The sequence below is a fragment of the Oncorhynchus keta genome, chromosome 12 (assembly GCF_023373465.1).
Source record: "Oncorhynchus keta strain PuntledgeMale-10-30-2019 chromosome 12, Oket_V2, whole genome shotgun sequence".
NCBI classification, from domain to species: domain Eukaryota; kingdom Metazoa; phylum Chordata; class Actinopteri; order Salmoniformes; family Salmonidae; genus Oncorhynchus; species Oncorhynchus keta.
Window position 1 is genome coordinate 48,170,342 of NC_068432.1, and position 13,294 is coordinate 48,183,635.

A 13,294-nucleotide genomic window follows, 5' to 3' on the forward strand; every position below is an offset into this window, starting at 1 on the left:
ACAGGGCATGACACTGGCCATCACACAGCCTAGTGAAGAACTGGCATACTGTAACTGATCACCAGAACACAGGGCATGACACTGACCATCACACAGCCTAGTGGAGAACTGGCATACTATGTAACTGATCACCAGAACACAGGGCATGACACTGACCATCACACAGCCTAGTGGAGAACTGGCATACTGTAACTGATCACCAGAACACAGGGCATGACACTGGCCATCACACAGCCTAGTGGAGAACTGGCATACTGTAACTGATCACCAGAACACAGGGCATGACACTGGCCATCACACAGCCTAGTGGAGAACTGGCATACTGTAACTGATCACCAGAACACAGGGCATGACACTGACCATCACACAGCCTAGTGGAGAACTGGCATACTGTAACTGATCACCAGAACACAGAGCATGACACTGACCATCACACAGCCTAGTGAAGAACTGGCATACTGTAACTGATCACCATAACACAGGGCATGACACTGGCCATCACACAGCCTAGTGGAGAACTGGCATACTGTAACTGATCACCAGAACACAGGGCATGACACTGGCCATCACACAGCCTAGTGAAGAACTGGCATACTGTAACTGATCACCAGAACACAGGGCATGACACTGGCCATCACACAGCCTAGTGAAGAACTGGCATACTGTAACTGATCACCAGAACACAGGGCATGACACTGGCCATCACACAGCCTAGTGAAGAACTGGCATACTGTAACTGATCACCAGAACACAGGGCATGACACTGGCCATCACACAGCCTAGTGGAGAACTGGCATACTGTAACTGATCACCAGAACACAGGGCATGACACTGGCCATCACACAGCCTAGTGGAGAACTGGCAGAACTGATCACCAGAACACAGGGCATGACACTGGCCATCACACAGCCTAGTGGAGAACTGGCATATCACTGATCACCAGAACACAGGGCATGACACTGGCCATCACACAGCCTAGTGGAGAACTGGCATACTGTAACTGATCACCAGAACACAGGGCATGACACTGGCCATCACACAGCCTAGTGGAGAACTGGCATACTGTAACTGATCACCAGAACACAGGGCATGACACTGGCCATCACACAGCCTAGTGAAGGACTGGCATACTGTAACTGATCACCAGAACACAGGGCATGACACTGGCCATCACACAGCCTAGTGGAGAACTGGCATACTGTAACTGATCACCAGAACACAGGGCATGACACTGGCCATCACACAGCCTGAAGAACTGGCATACTGTAACTGATCACCAGAACACAGGGCATGGACCATCACACACTAGTGAAGAACTAACTGTAACTGATCACCAGACCACAGGGCATGACACTGGCCATCACACAGCCTAGTGGAGAACTGGCATACTGTAACTGATCACCAGAACACAGGGCATGACACTGGCCATCACACAGCCTAGTGAAGAACTGGCATACTGTAACTGATCACCAGAACACAGGGCATGACACTGACCATCACACAGCCTAGTGAGAACTGGCATACTGTAACTGATCACCAGAACACAGGGCATGACACTGGCCATCACACAGCCTAGTGGAGAACTGGCATACTGTAACTGATCACCAGAACACAGGGCATGACACTGACCATCACACAGCCTAGTGAAGAACTGGCATACTGTAACTGATCACCAGAACACAGGGCATGACACTGGCCATCACACAGCCTAGTGGAGAACTGGCATACTGTAACTGATCACCAGAACACAGGGCATGACACTGGCCATCACACAGCCTAGTGCAGAACTGGCATACTGTAACTGATCACCAGAACACAGGGCATGACACTGGCCATCACACAGCCTAGTGGAGAACTGGCATACTGTAACTGATCACCAGAACACAGGGCATGACACTGGCCATCACACAGCCTAGTGGAGAACTGGCATACTGTAACTGATCACCAGAACACAGGGCATGACACTGGCCATCACACAGCCTAGTGGAGAACTGGCATACTGTAACTGATCACCAGAACACAGGGCATGACACTGACCATCACACAGCCTAGTGAAGAACTGGCATACTGTAACTGATCACCAGAACACAGGGCATGACACTGGCCATCACACAGCCTAGTGAAGAACTGGCATACTGTAACTGATCACCAGAACACAGGGCATGACACTGGCCATCACACAGCCTAGTGGAGAACTGGCATACTGTAACTGATCACCAGAACACAGGGCATGACACTGGCCATCACACAGCCTAGTGGAGAACTGGCATACTGTAACTGATCACCAGAACACAGGGCATGACACTGGGCATACTGTAACTGATCACCAGAACACAGGGCATGACACTGACCATCACACAGCCTAGTGAAGAACTGGCATACTGTAACTGATCACCAGAACACAGGGCATGACACTGGCCATCACACAGCCTAGTGGAGAACTGGCATACTGTAACTGATCACCAGAACACAGAGCATGACACTGACCATCACACAGCCTAGTGAAGAACTGGCATACTGTAACTGATCACCAGAACACAGGGCATGACACTGGCCATCACACAGCCTAGTGGAGAACTGGCATACTGTAACTGATCACCAGAACACAGGGCATGACACTGGCCATCACACAGCCTAGTGAAGAACTGGCATACTGTAACTGATCACCAGAACACAGGGCATGACACTGGCCATCACACAGCCTAGTGGAGAACTGGCATACTGTAACTGATCACCAGAACACAGGGCATGACACTGGCCATCACACAGCCTAGTGGAGAACTGGCATACTGTAACTGATCACCAGAACACAGGGCATGACACTGACCATCACACAGCCTAGTGGAGAACTGGCATACTGTAACTGATCACCAGAACACAGGGCATGACACTGGCCATCACACAGCCTAGTGGAGAACTGGCATACTGTAACTGATCACCAGAACACAGGGCATGACACTGGCCATCACACAGCCTAGTGGAGAACTGGCATACTGTAACTGATCACCAGAACACAGGGCATGACACTGGCCATCACACAGCCTAGTGGAGAACTGGCATACTGTAACTGATCACCAGAACACAGGGCATGACACTGGCCATCACACAGCCTAGTGGAGAACTGGCATACTGTAACTGCACCAGAACACAGGGCATGACACTGGCCATCACACAGCCTAGTGGAGAACTGGCATACTGTAACTGATCACCAGAACACAGGGCATGACACTGGCCATCACACAGCCTAGTGAAGAACTGGCATACTGTAACTGATCACCAGAACACAGGGCATGACACTGGCCATCACACAGCCTAGTGAAGAACTGGCATACTGTAACTGATCACCAGAACACAGGGCATGACACTGACCATCACACAGCCTAGTGGAGAACTGGCATACTGTAACTGATCACCAGAACACAGGGCATGACACTGACCATCACACAGCCTAGTGGAGAACTGTAATAAGTAATATGAATTAATAACCTGCTGTAAGGGGAAGCAATTAACTGCCTGTTATTAATAGCAGACTGTCGCAAATGGCACCCTATTTGCTACATAGTGCACTACCCCTTATAGGGAATATATAGGAAATAGGTTGCCACTTGGAATGTCCCAGGCTATACAGGCTCTGCAAAGAGGAAAAAACAACCCGTCAATGTTAATGAAATGACGCTGACGTGCAAATGCAATCTCTACACACACATTATCCAGGCGTGTTTCGTAATGGCAGGTTATCACAATTTGTCACATTTTCATTTAACATCATGGGTGTATTTTTCTTCTTTTTTTTTAAGGATCTCTGACGTATAACACTCAGGAAAGGCATTTAACTTTCAACGTCGCCTACTTCAGAGCTATCGTCCTTATGGAGTCACTCCCGTATAACTTCGCAAAGACAATAAACCTGAAGGTCGGTCGCGGTATTATATAAATGAACTGATTATGGAAGACCACCATTAGTTTAGGAATTTTTCAACTGGACGGATATACAGCCAATAAGGATTATAATACCTTATTATAACGCTTGCTCCTCTTTCTGCGATATAATGGGCGACCTGTGTCATGCATGGACCTACAAACCTTCCTTATCGATTGCTATTATATTGGTATCAATTTTATGTATGGTGCATTGTTCAGAGAATACTGGAGCCATTGGAAAAGTGTTCCCACGAGGGAATCACTGGGCAGTAGGTAAGATACCTATTATTGTTGCTATTTATATTACAGAATAATATATTATTATTTATAATAAAATTACAAAGTGTTATTATTGTTATGATCTACTTCGGTTTTTGAGATTCTGCTGGATAGATGAAAAGTTTGTTTCGAGATAAATAAATAAAATGTAACGATGGGAAACCACTGCACAAATCATATTTAATGGTGTAACAATTTTCTGATTGAATTGTTGAGCTGATGTATATAAAAAAAAAATAGGACTTAATGTGGACAGCCGAATGTTGCCTTTGTTTTGATTAATCACCTTGGTTACCCAGAAAAATGAGTATTCTATTTGGTGGGCAAGTTACATTTCCTGTGAAAAGTTTAGTTGAAATGTTCCTGGGTGAGAAAGCTCAGAGCAAACGAAGACATTGTGACGCAGGACATCGGTTGTTCAAATAACAACCCAGCGTTGAATTGTGTTACTCTCCAAACCAGAATTGGACTCAAAAGAACACTAACTTCAATATTCACTCTTCCTCAATGTCCATCCGTACATTCTTTATGTATAAACCTTTTTTATTAGGTCACTTGATGGGGAAGAAAAGCCTTGACAGTCTCTCTGGATCAGAAGATAGCAGCAACAGGGACAATATACCGTCTTCAGAGGAAGACACGCTGTTGGATAGATATGTGCAGCCGACCAAGCTGGTGCAAGGCTTCATCAGGACTCTCTGGGGACTGGAGAACAAGAGGCAGAACCAGACCCAGAGACAGGGACAGGAACATGTTCTCTCTCGAATGGGGGTACTCAAGACCACAAAGTGGGAAGAGACAGATAGACACCGATACCTCAAACAGGTTAGTAATGGTGAGAGGTTAGTGTCAATTAGGTGAACGTTGTTCCTCTGGTCTTTCCCTTTATAGTATGTAGCCTATGTATTCATCGCATCCCCTAATATCCAGTAGGCTATTTATCACAATATACATGTTTGACTTCATTCTTAACTTAATGTTTGAGTTTAGTAGAAACAACATATTTATGAAGTATAATTATTTTATTTAAAAACGCATGTTTTTGAAGACTGATTATTTAAAACCGGTAATGATATTTTATTGCAGGTTTACGTGGTTCAGGTATGAGTGCTACATTGTTGTATTTCTGCGTTTCCTCTCCGTAGCTGACAGACCTCATTCGATTGGCTTTCAACATGAAGGAGAACACTATTTTCAACTGAAGACAGGCAGTCAGCTCTAGTCTGCAGCTGTCCTATGATGAACGGCACTACACGCCTCGGAGACTCAGTTCGAGTCGTTGCATCCAGCGCACCTGTTCACAATATTTTGAAAACAATATAGCCTATATTAGAGTTGACTTGATACGATATATAATAACATAATTAATAATAATTACATGACGTCATCTACTATTTATTGTATCCCCCTCAAAATACTACCCCCCTTCAAAATACTATTCCCCCATCAACAACAATGTGTAAAGAACATTGAATAAATCTGAAATTGTTGTGATAACTGCATTGTGGATATCTGGGTGTTCCTTCACATAACCATACAGAGGTATCCAAAACAAATATCAAAAAAATATTTGATAAAATATAGAATTTCGCCTTTATTACTATAACCCATAAAAACACATTGAATGACACATTCATAAATGGCAAATAAGACAGTCCAAAAGTAAATCATGAGGAATAAGGTTTTGAAGTGTCTATACCTCCTTACTTCCATAAAACAGTTTTAATGTACTGGTTACCTTCAGATGAGTCCCATAGGTTCAGTCAAACCGTTCGGACGCTACAGACGTTTTCATGAGAAGACTCATTTTCGGGATGTCTCGTGCTCTGACCAACACCGCATCTCTGTCACCTTTCACCGCAGATGTGAACGTGTTACAAACAATAGATATCGCTAGCTTAAACTGGCGGTATTTTGATGGGGATTTTTATTATGTTACTTCGATAATCGACTCTAGGAGGTATATTTACTATAGTACTGTATGTACTTCATTTTCAACTGACAACGGGCGAAGAAGTGCAGAGGCAACATATTCACCACAAGATGGCAGACAAGCGTCTCATCAGAGCCTGTTCACAGTTACGACTGCGTTCCTCATTCCACTTTCTAATAACGACATTTTTAATTATATAATCTTTTGTTATGTTTACAAAATGTATATCTATCTATCCCATATTAAAATCAGACAACTGATATGCATCCTTACATTTCTCTAAACTACCTAAGATACTCAAAGTTTAAAATATAAGCTTCAGTATCAATGAAGTTAGTTCTTAAAACTATTCAATTTCTGTTAGAAGTTTTCGGGCAACAATTTGGCAATCACTACGATTAGGCTACATTTTGACAAAGGACAAAATACTGGCTTGTATCTTTCAGTGAGCCAGCAATACATAAATCTAATGACAAGCTGATCTTTGTGAGGCATAATGTGCAGACAGACAGTCATTACGTTCCAAATGGCACCCTACTCCCTATATAGTGCACAACTTTAGACCAGAGCCCTATCGGAAATGTAGTGCACCATATAGAAAATAGGATGCTATTTGGGACGTAAAACAGTGTGTAAGGAAGGACTCATGCCTCTCTACTCAGCTGTCCCCTGACAACAATGGCCTCAATTATCTGCTCCAGACTTTCTCACAATGAGAAATCATAATTGGAACAATTTCATTTGGTTAAGGCGCATCCTGTTGGCATAAACCAGGCTTGTTCTCCAGTCTGTTTTCTCCCCTCATTTGTCACAGATAATAGTAGATGATATTAGTGGATAATAGTAGATACAGTGCCTTGCAAAAGTATTCATCCCCTTTGGCGTTTTTCCTAATTTGGTTGCAATACAACCTGTAATTTAAATGGATTTTTATTTGGATTTCATGTAATGGACACACACAAAGTAGTCCAAATTGGTGAAGTGAAATGGAAAAAATAACTTGTTTCAAAATATTAAAAAAATATTAAAAAAGGAAAAGTGGTGTGTGCATATGTATTCACCCCCTTTGTTATGAAGCCCCTAAATAAGATCTGGTGCAACCAATTACCTTCAGAAGTCACAGAAATAGATAAATAAAGTCCACCTGTGTACGATCTTAGTGTCACATGATCTGTCACTTGATCTGAGTATATATATATATATATATATATATATACCTGTTCTGAAGGGCCCCAGAGTCTGCAACACCACTAAGCAAGGGGCACCACCAAGCAAGTGGCACCATGAAGACAAAGGTGCTCTCCTAACTCACTGACCAGGTAAGGTAGGCATTAATCATAGAGGCAACAAAGACACCAAAGATAACATTGAAGGAGCTGCAAAGCTCCACAGCGAAGATTGGAGTATCTGTCCATAAGACCACTTTGAGCCTTACACTCCACAGAGCTGGGCTTTACGGAAGTGTGGCCAGAAAAAAGCCATTGCTTATAGAAAAAAATAAGCAAACACGTTTGGTGTTCGCCAAAAGGCCTGTGGGAGACTTCCCAAACATATGGAAGAAGGTACTCTGGTCAGATGAGACTAAAATGGAGTTTTCTGGACATCAAGGAAAATACATCTGGCACAAACCCAACACCACTCATCACCCTGAGAACCCCATCCCAGTGAACCCCAGTGAACCATGGTGGTGGCAGCATCATGCTGTGGGGATGTTTTTCAACAGCAGGGACTGGTAAACTGGTCAGAATTGAAGGAATGATGGATGATGCTAAATACAGTGAAATTCTTGAGGGAAACCTGTTTCAGTCTCCCAGAGATTTGAGACTGGGGTGGAGGTTCACCTTCCAGCAGGACAATGACCCTAAGCATACTGCGAAAGAAACACTTGAGTGGTTTAAAGGGAGACATCTAAATGTCTTGGAATGGCCTAGTCAAAGCCCAGACCTCAATCCAATTGAGAATCTGTGGTATGATTTAAAGATTGCTGTACACCAGCGGAACCCATCCAACTTGAAGGAGCTGGAGCAGTTTTGCCTTGAAGAATGGGCAATAATCCCAGTGGCTAGATGTGCCAAGCTTATAGAGACATACCCCAAATATTTTGCATCTTCAAAGTGGTAGGCATGTTGTGTAAATAAAATGATACAAACCCCCCAAAAATCTATTTTAATTCCAGGTTGTAAGGCAACAAAATAGGAAAAATGCCAACGGGGTGAATACTTTTGCATGCCACTGTAGTAGATCATAGTCGATATTAGTAGATAGTAGATCATAGTAGATAGTAGATCACAGTAGATAATAGAAGACAGTAGATCATAGTAGATAATAGTAGATAGTATATAATTGTCACACCCTGACCTTGGAGAGCTTCTTATGTCTCTATTTTGGTTTGGTCAGGGTGTGATTTGGGTGGGCATTCTATGTTCCTTTTTCTATGTTTTGTATTTCTTTGTTTTGGCCGGGTATGGTTCTCAATCAGGGACAGCTGACTATCATTGTCTCTGATTGGGAACCATACTTAGGTAGCTTTTTCCCCACCTATGTTTTGTGGGTAGTTATTGTTTAGTGTTTAGTGTTTTCTGCCCCTGACAGGACTGTTTCGGTTTCCTTATTCACTTTGTTATTTTTGTTTATGTGATCAGATCAATAAAAGTCATGAACACTCACCACGCTGCGCTTTGGTCCGATTCCTCCTCATCAGACGACGGCACCCGTTACAATAATAGGAGATAATAGTAGATAGTAGATAATAGCAGATATCACTGTATAGTAGTTGTTTTATTTCTTTACTTACCTACACACACACACATGCCTTTTTTCCCCGCACTATTGGTTAGAGCCTGTAAGTAAGCATTTCACTGTAAGGTTGTTTTCTGTGCACATGACAAATAAACTTGGATTTGATTTGATTTGATAATAGTAGATACTAGTAAATATTAGATTATAGTAGATAATAGTAGATAGTATTAGATAGTATAGTAGATAATAATAGATAGTAGATCGTAGTAGATAATAGTAGATAGTAGATAGTAGTAGATAATAGTAGATAACAATAGATAATAGATAGTAGTAGATAATAGTAGATAGTAGATAATAGTAGATAGTAGTAGATAATAGTAGATAGTAGATAGTATATAGTAGATAATAATAGATAGTAGTAGATGATAATAGATAGTAGATAGTAGTAGATAATAGTAGATAGTAGATAGTAGTAGATAATAATAGCTAGTAGATAGTAGTAGATAATATATAGTAGTAGATAGTAGTAGATAATAGATAGTAGTAGGTAATAATAAATAGTAGATAGTAGTAGATAATAGTAGATAGTAGATAGTAGTAGATAATAATAGATAGTAGATAGTAGCAGATAATAGTATATAGTAGATAGTAGTAGATAATAGATAGTAGTAGATAATAGATAGTAGTAGATAATAATAAATAGTAGATAGTAGTAGATAATAGATAGTAGTAGATAGTAGTATATAATAGATAGTAGTAGATAATAGATAGTAGTAGATAATAGATAGTAGTAGATAGTAGATAATAGTAGATAGTAGATAGTAGTAGATAATAGATAGTAGTAGATAATAGGAGATAGTAGAGAGTAGAGAGCTTTTTTCCATAGTAACATTGCAAAAATCAGAAACTTTCTGTCCAAAATGATAGAAAAATTAATCCATGCTTTTGTCACTTCTAGGTTAGACTACTGCAAGCTCTATTTTCCGGCTACCCGGATAGCACTAAATAAACTTCAGTTAGATAGTAGAATCCTGACTAGAACCAAAAAATTTGATCATATTAGTGCTAGCCTCTCTACACTGGCTTCCTGTCAAAGCAAGGGCTGATTTAGGTTTTACTGCTAACCTACAAAGTAGCTCCTACCTACCTCTCTGAGTACATACCTACACGTAGATAGATAATTGTCCCTAGAATTTCTAAGCAAACAGCTGGAGGCAGGGCTTTCTCCTATAGATAATAGTACTCGGACCTTTAGTAGATAGTGGGTCATAGATTAGTGTAGTCTGGCCCAGATGGGAAGGTAGAAAGGCTCTGGAGCAACGAACCGCCCTTGCTGTCTCTGCCTGGCCGGTAGTAGTTACGGGGCTGAGTCATGGCTTGCTGGGGCTCTCTCGTGCCGTCCCTGGGGGGGTGCGTCAGTAGATTAGTAGATAGTAGATCTTTGTGGGCTAATCAGGATGGTAAGTTGGTGGTTGAAGATATCCCTCTAGTGGTGTGGGGGCTGTGCTTTAGATCGGATGGGGCCACAGTGTCTCCTGACCCCTCCTGTCTCAGCCTAGATTTATGCTAGTAGATAGGGTCAGTTTGTTATATCTAGACTTCTCCTGTCCTATTCGGTGTCCTGTGTGAATCTAGTTCTCTAATTCTCTACTTCTCTCTTTCTTTCTCTCTCTAGACCTGAGCCCTAGACCATGCCCCAGGACTACCTGACATGATGACTCCTTGCTGTCCCCAGTCCACCTGGCCATGCTCCTGCTCCAGTTTAGTTCTGCCTTACTATTATTCAACCATGCTGGTCATTTAGAACATGAACATCTTGGCCACGTTCTGTTATAATCTCCACCCGGCACAGCCAAAGAGGACTGGCCACCCCACATATCTAATTCTCTCTTTCTTTCTCTCTCTCGGAGGACCTGAGCCCTAGGACAGTAGATACCTGACATGATATTCCACCTGACTGCTGCTGCTCCAGTTTAGCCTTATTATTAGACCATGCTGGATGAACATTTGAACATCTTGGTATGTTCTGTTATAAATAGCCAGAAGAGGACTGGCCACCCCACATAGCCCGGTTCCTCTCTAGTTTCTTAGTAGGGAGAGCCACCGTGCTTTTAACCTGCATTGTTTGCTGTTTGGGGTTTTAGGCTGGGTTTCTGTACAGCACTTTGAGATATAGATAGCTATATAAATAAATTTGATTTGATTTGAGTAGTAGATAATAGTAGATAGTAGATAGTAGATTGTAGTAGATAATAGATGGTAGTAGATAATAGGAGATAGTAGAGAGTAGTAGATAATAGTAGATAGTAGATAGTAGATTGTAGTAGATAATAGATAGTAGTAGATAATAATAGATAGTAGATAGTAGTAGATAATAATAGATAGTAGATAGTAGTAGATAATAGTAGATAGTAGATAGTAGAGAGTAGTAGATAATAGATAGTAGTAGATAATAATAAATAGTAGATAGTAGTAGATAATAGATAGTAGTAGATAGTAGTAGATAATAGATAGTAGTAGATAATAGATAGTAGTAGATAATAGATAGTAGTAGATAGTAGATAATAGTAGATAGTAGATAGTAGTAGATAATAGATAGTAGTAGATAGTAGATAATAGTAGATAGTAGATAGTAGTAGATAATAGTAGATAGTAGATAGTAGTAGATAATAGATAGTAGTAGATAATAGGAGATAGTAGAGAGTAGTAGATAATAGTAGATAGTAGATAGTAGATTGTAGTAGATAATAGATGGTAGTAGATAATAGGAGATAGTAGAGAGTAGTAGATAATAGTAGATAGTAGATAGTAGATTGTAGTAGATAATAGATAGTAGTAGATAATAATAGATAGTAGATAGTAGTAGATAATAATAGATAGTAGATAGTAGTAGATAATAGTAGATAGTAGATAGTAGAGAGTAGTAGATAATAGATAGTAGTAGATAATAATAGATAGTAGATAGTAGTAGGTAATAGATAGTAGTAGTTAATAGTAGATAGTAGTAGATCATAGTAGATAGTAATAGATAATAGTATATAGTAGATAGTAGTAGATAATAGTAGATAGTAGATAGTTGTATATAATAGTAGATAGTAGATAGTAGTAGATAATAGATAGTAGTAGATAATAGTAGATCGTAGATAGTAGATAGTAGTAGATAATAGATAGTAGTAGATAATAGATAGTAGTAGATAATAGTAGATTGTAGTAGATAATAGATAGTAGTAGATAATAGTAGATAGTTGATAGTAGTAGATAATAATAGATAGTAGATAGTAGTAGATAATAGTAGATAGTAGATAGTAGATAATAGTAGATATCAGTAGATAATAGTAGGTATTAGTAGATATCAGTAGATAATAGTAAATAGTAGATACAAGTAGATAGTAGATCATAGTAGATAATAATAAATAGTAGATAGTAGATAATAGTGGATAGTAGTAGATAATAGTAGATTATTGTAGATAATAGTAGATACTTGAAGATAATAGTAGATAGTAGACAATAGTAGATAGTGGATAATAGAAGTACAAATCACCACTCTAGAAGTAGTAAGAGTCTGGAAGCGATAATGTTTACTGTCCTAAATGTGGAGGAAATGACTAATTCAAGGACTGCTGCATTCTTTTAGAAGTGAAATCTAATTTCTAGTTACACTTTGTAACTCAATAAAACATTTTATTGCATTACAAAGTTGCATTAAAATTGATGTAATTGTCATTAAAAAAACAAATATATACACAAAATACTCTGTTATGCCAAAGTGGAAGAAAAATTCGAACAAAAAGTTAATGAAAAATACAAATATTCAACCAATACATGGTAGAATCACCTTTGGCAGCGAATCCAGCAATGAGTCTTTTGGGGGTAAATCGCTAAGAGCTTTGTACACCTGGATTGTACAATATTTGCCCATCATTCTTTTTTAAATTCTTCAAGCTCTGTCCAGTTTGTTGTTGATCATTGCTAGACAGACATTTTCAAGTCTTGCCATAGATTTTCAAGCCAATTTAAGTCAAAAGTGTAACTAGGCCACACGGGAACATTCACTGTTGTCTTGCTGAGCAACTCCAGTGTAGATTTGTCCTTGTGTTTTAGGTTATTGTCCTGCTGAAAGGTGACTTAGTCATCCAGTGTCTGTTGGAAAGCAGACTGAACCAGGTTTCCCTCCAGGATTTTGCCTATGCTTAGCTCTATTCCGTTTGTTTTCATTTAAAAAAACCTCCCTGGTCTTCATCGATGACAAGCATACCAATAACATGATGCAGCCACCACCATGCTTGAAAATATGGAGAGTGCTACTCAGTCATGTGTACCACAGGTCAGGTCTTCTCCCGTGAGTGTACTACCTTGAGGTTGCCACTGGAGAGCACCCTTGGGTTACATCTGGTGTCCAGGCGACCCTCATTGGTCTATTGG

The 13,294-nt window shown here is 40.3% G+C and overlaps 1 non-coding gene across 1 annotated transcript; it reads left to right on the plus strand.

Annotated features, from left to right (window-relative positions):
• The first annotated feature begins 3,820 nt into the window (after positions 1–3,820).
• LOC118375131 (uncharacterized) lies at positions 3,821–8,799 on the plus strand. The gene is made up of 3 exons (XR_008061328.1): positions 3,821–4,194; positions 4,751–5,025; positions 5,346–8,799. It is a non-coding gene; the product is annotated as an uncharacterized LOC118375131 (transcript).
• Positions 8,800–13,294: the final 4,495 nt, after the last annotated feature.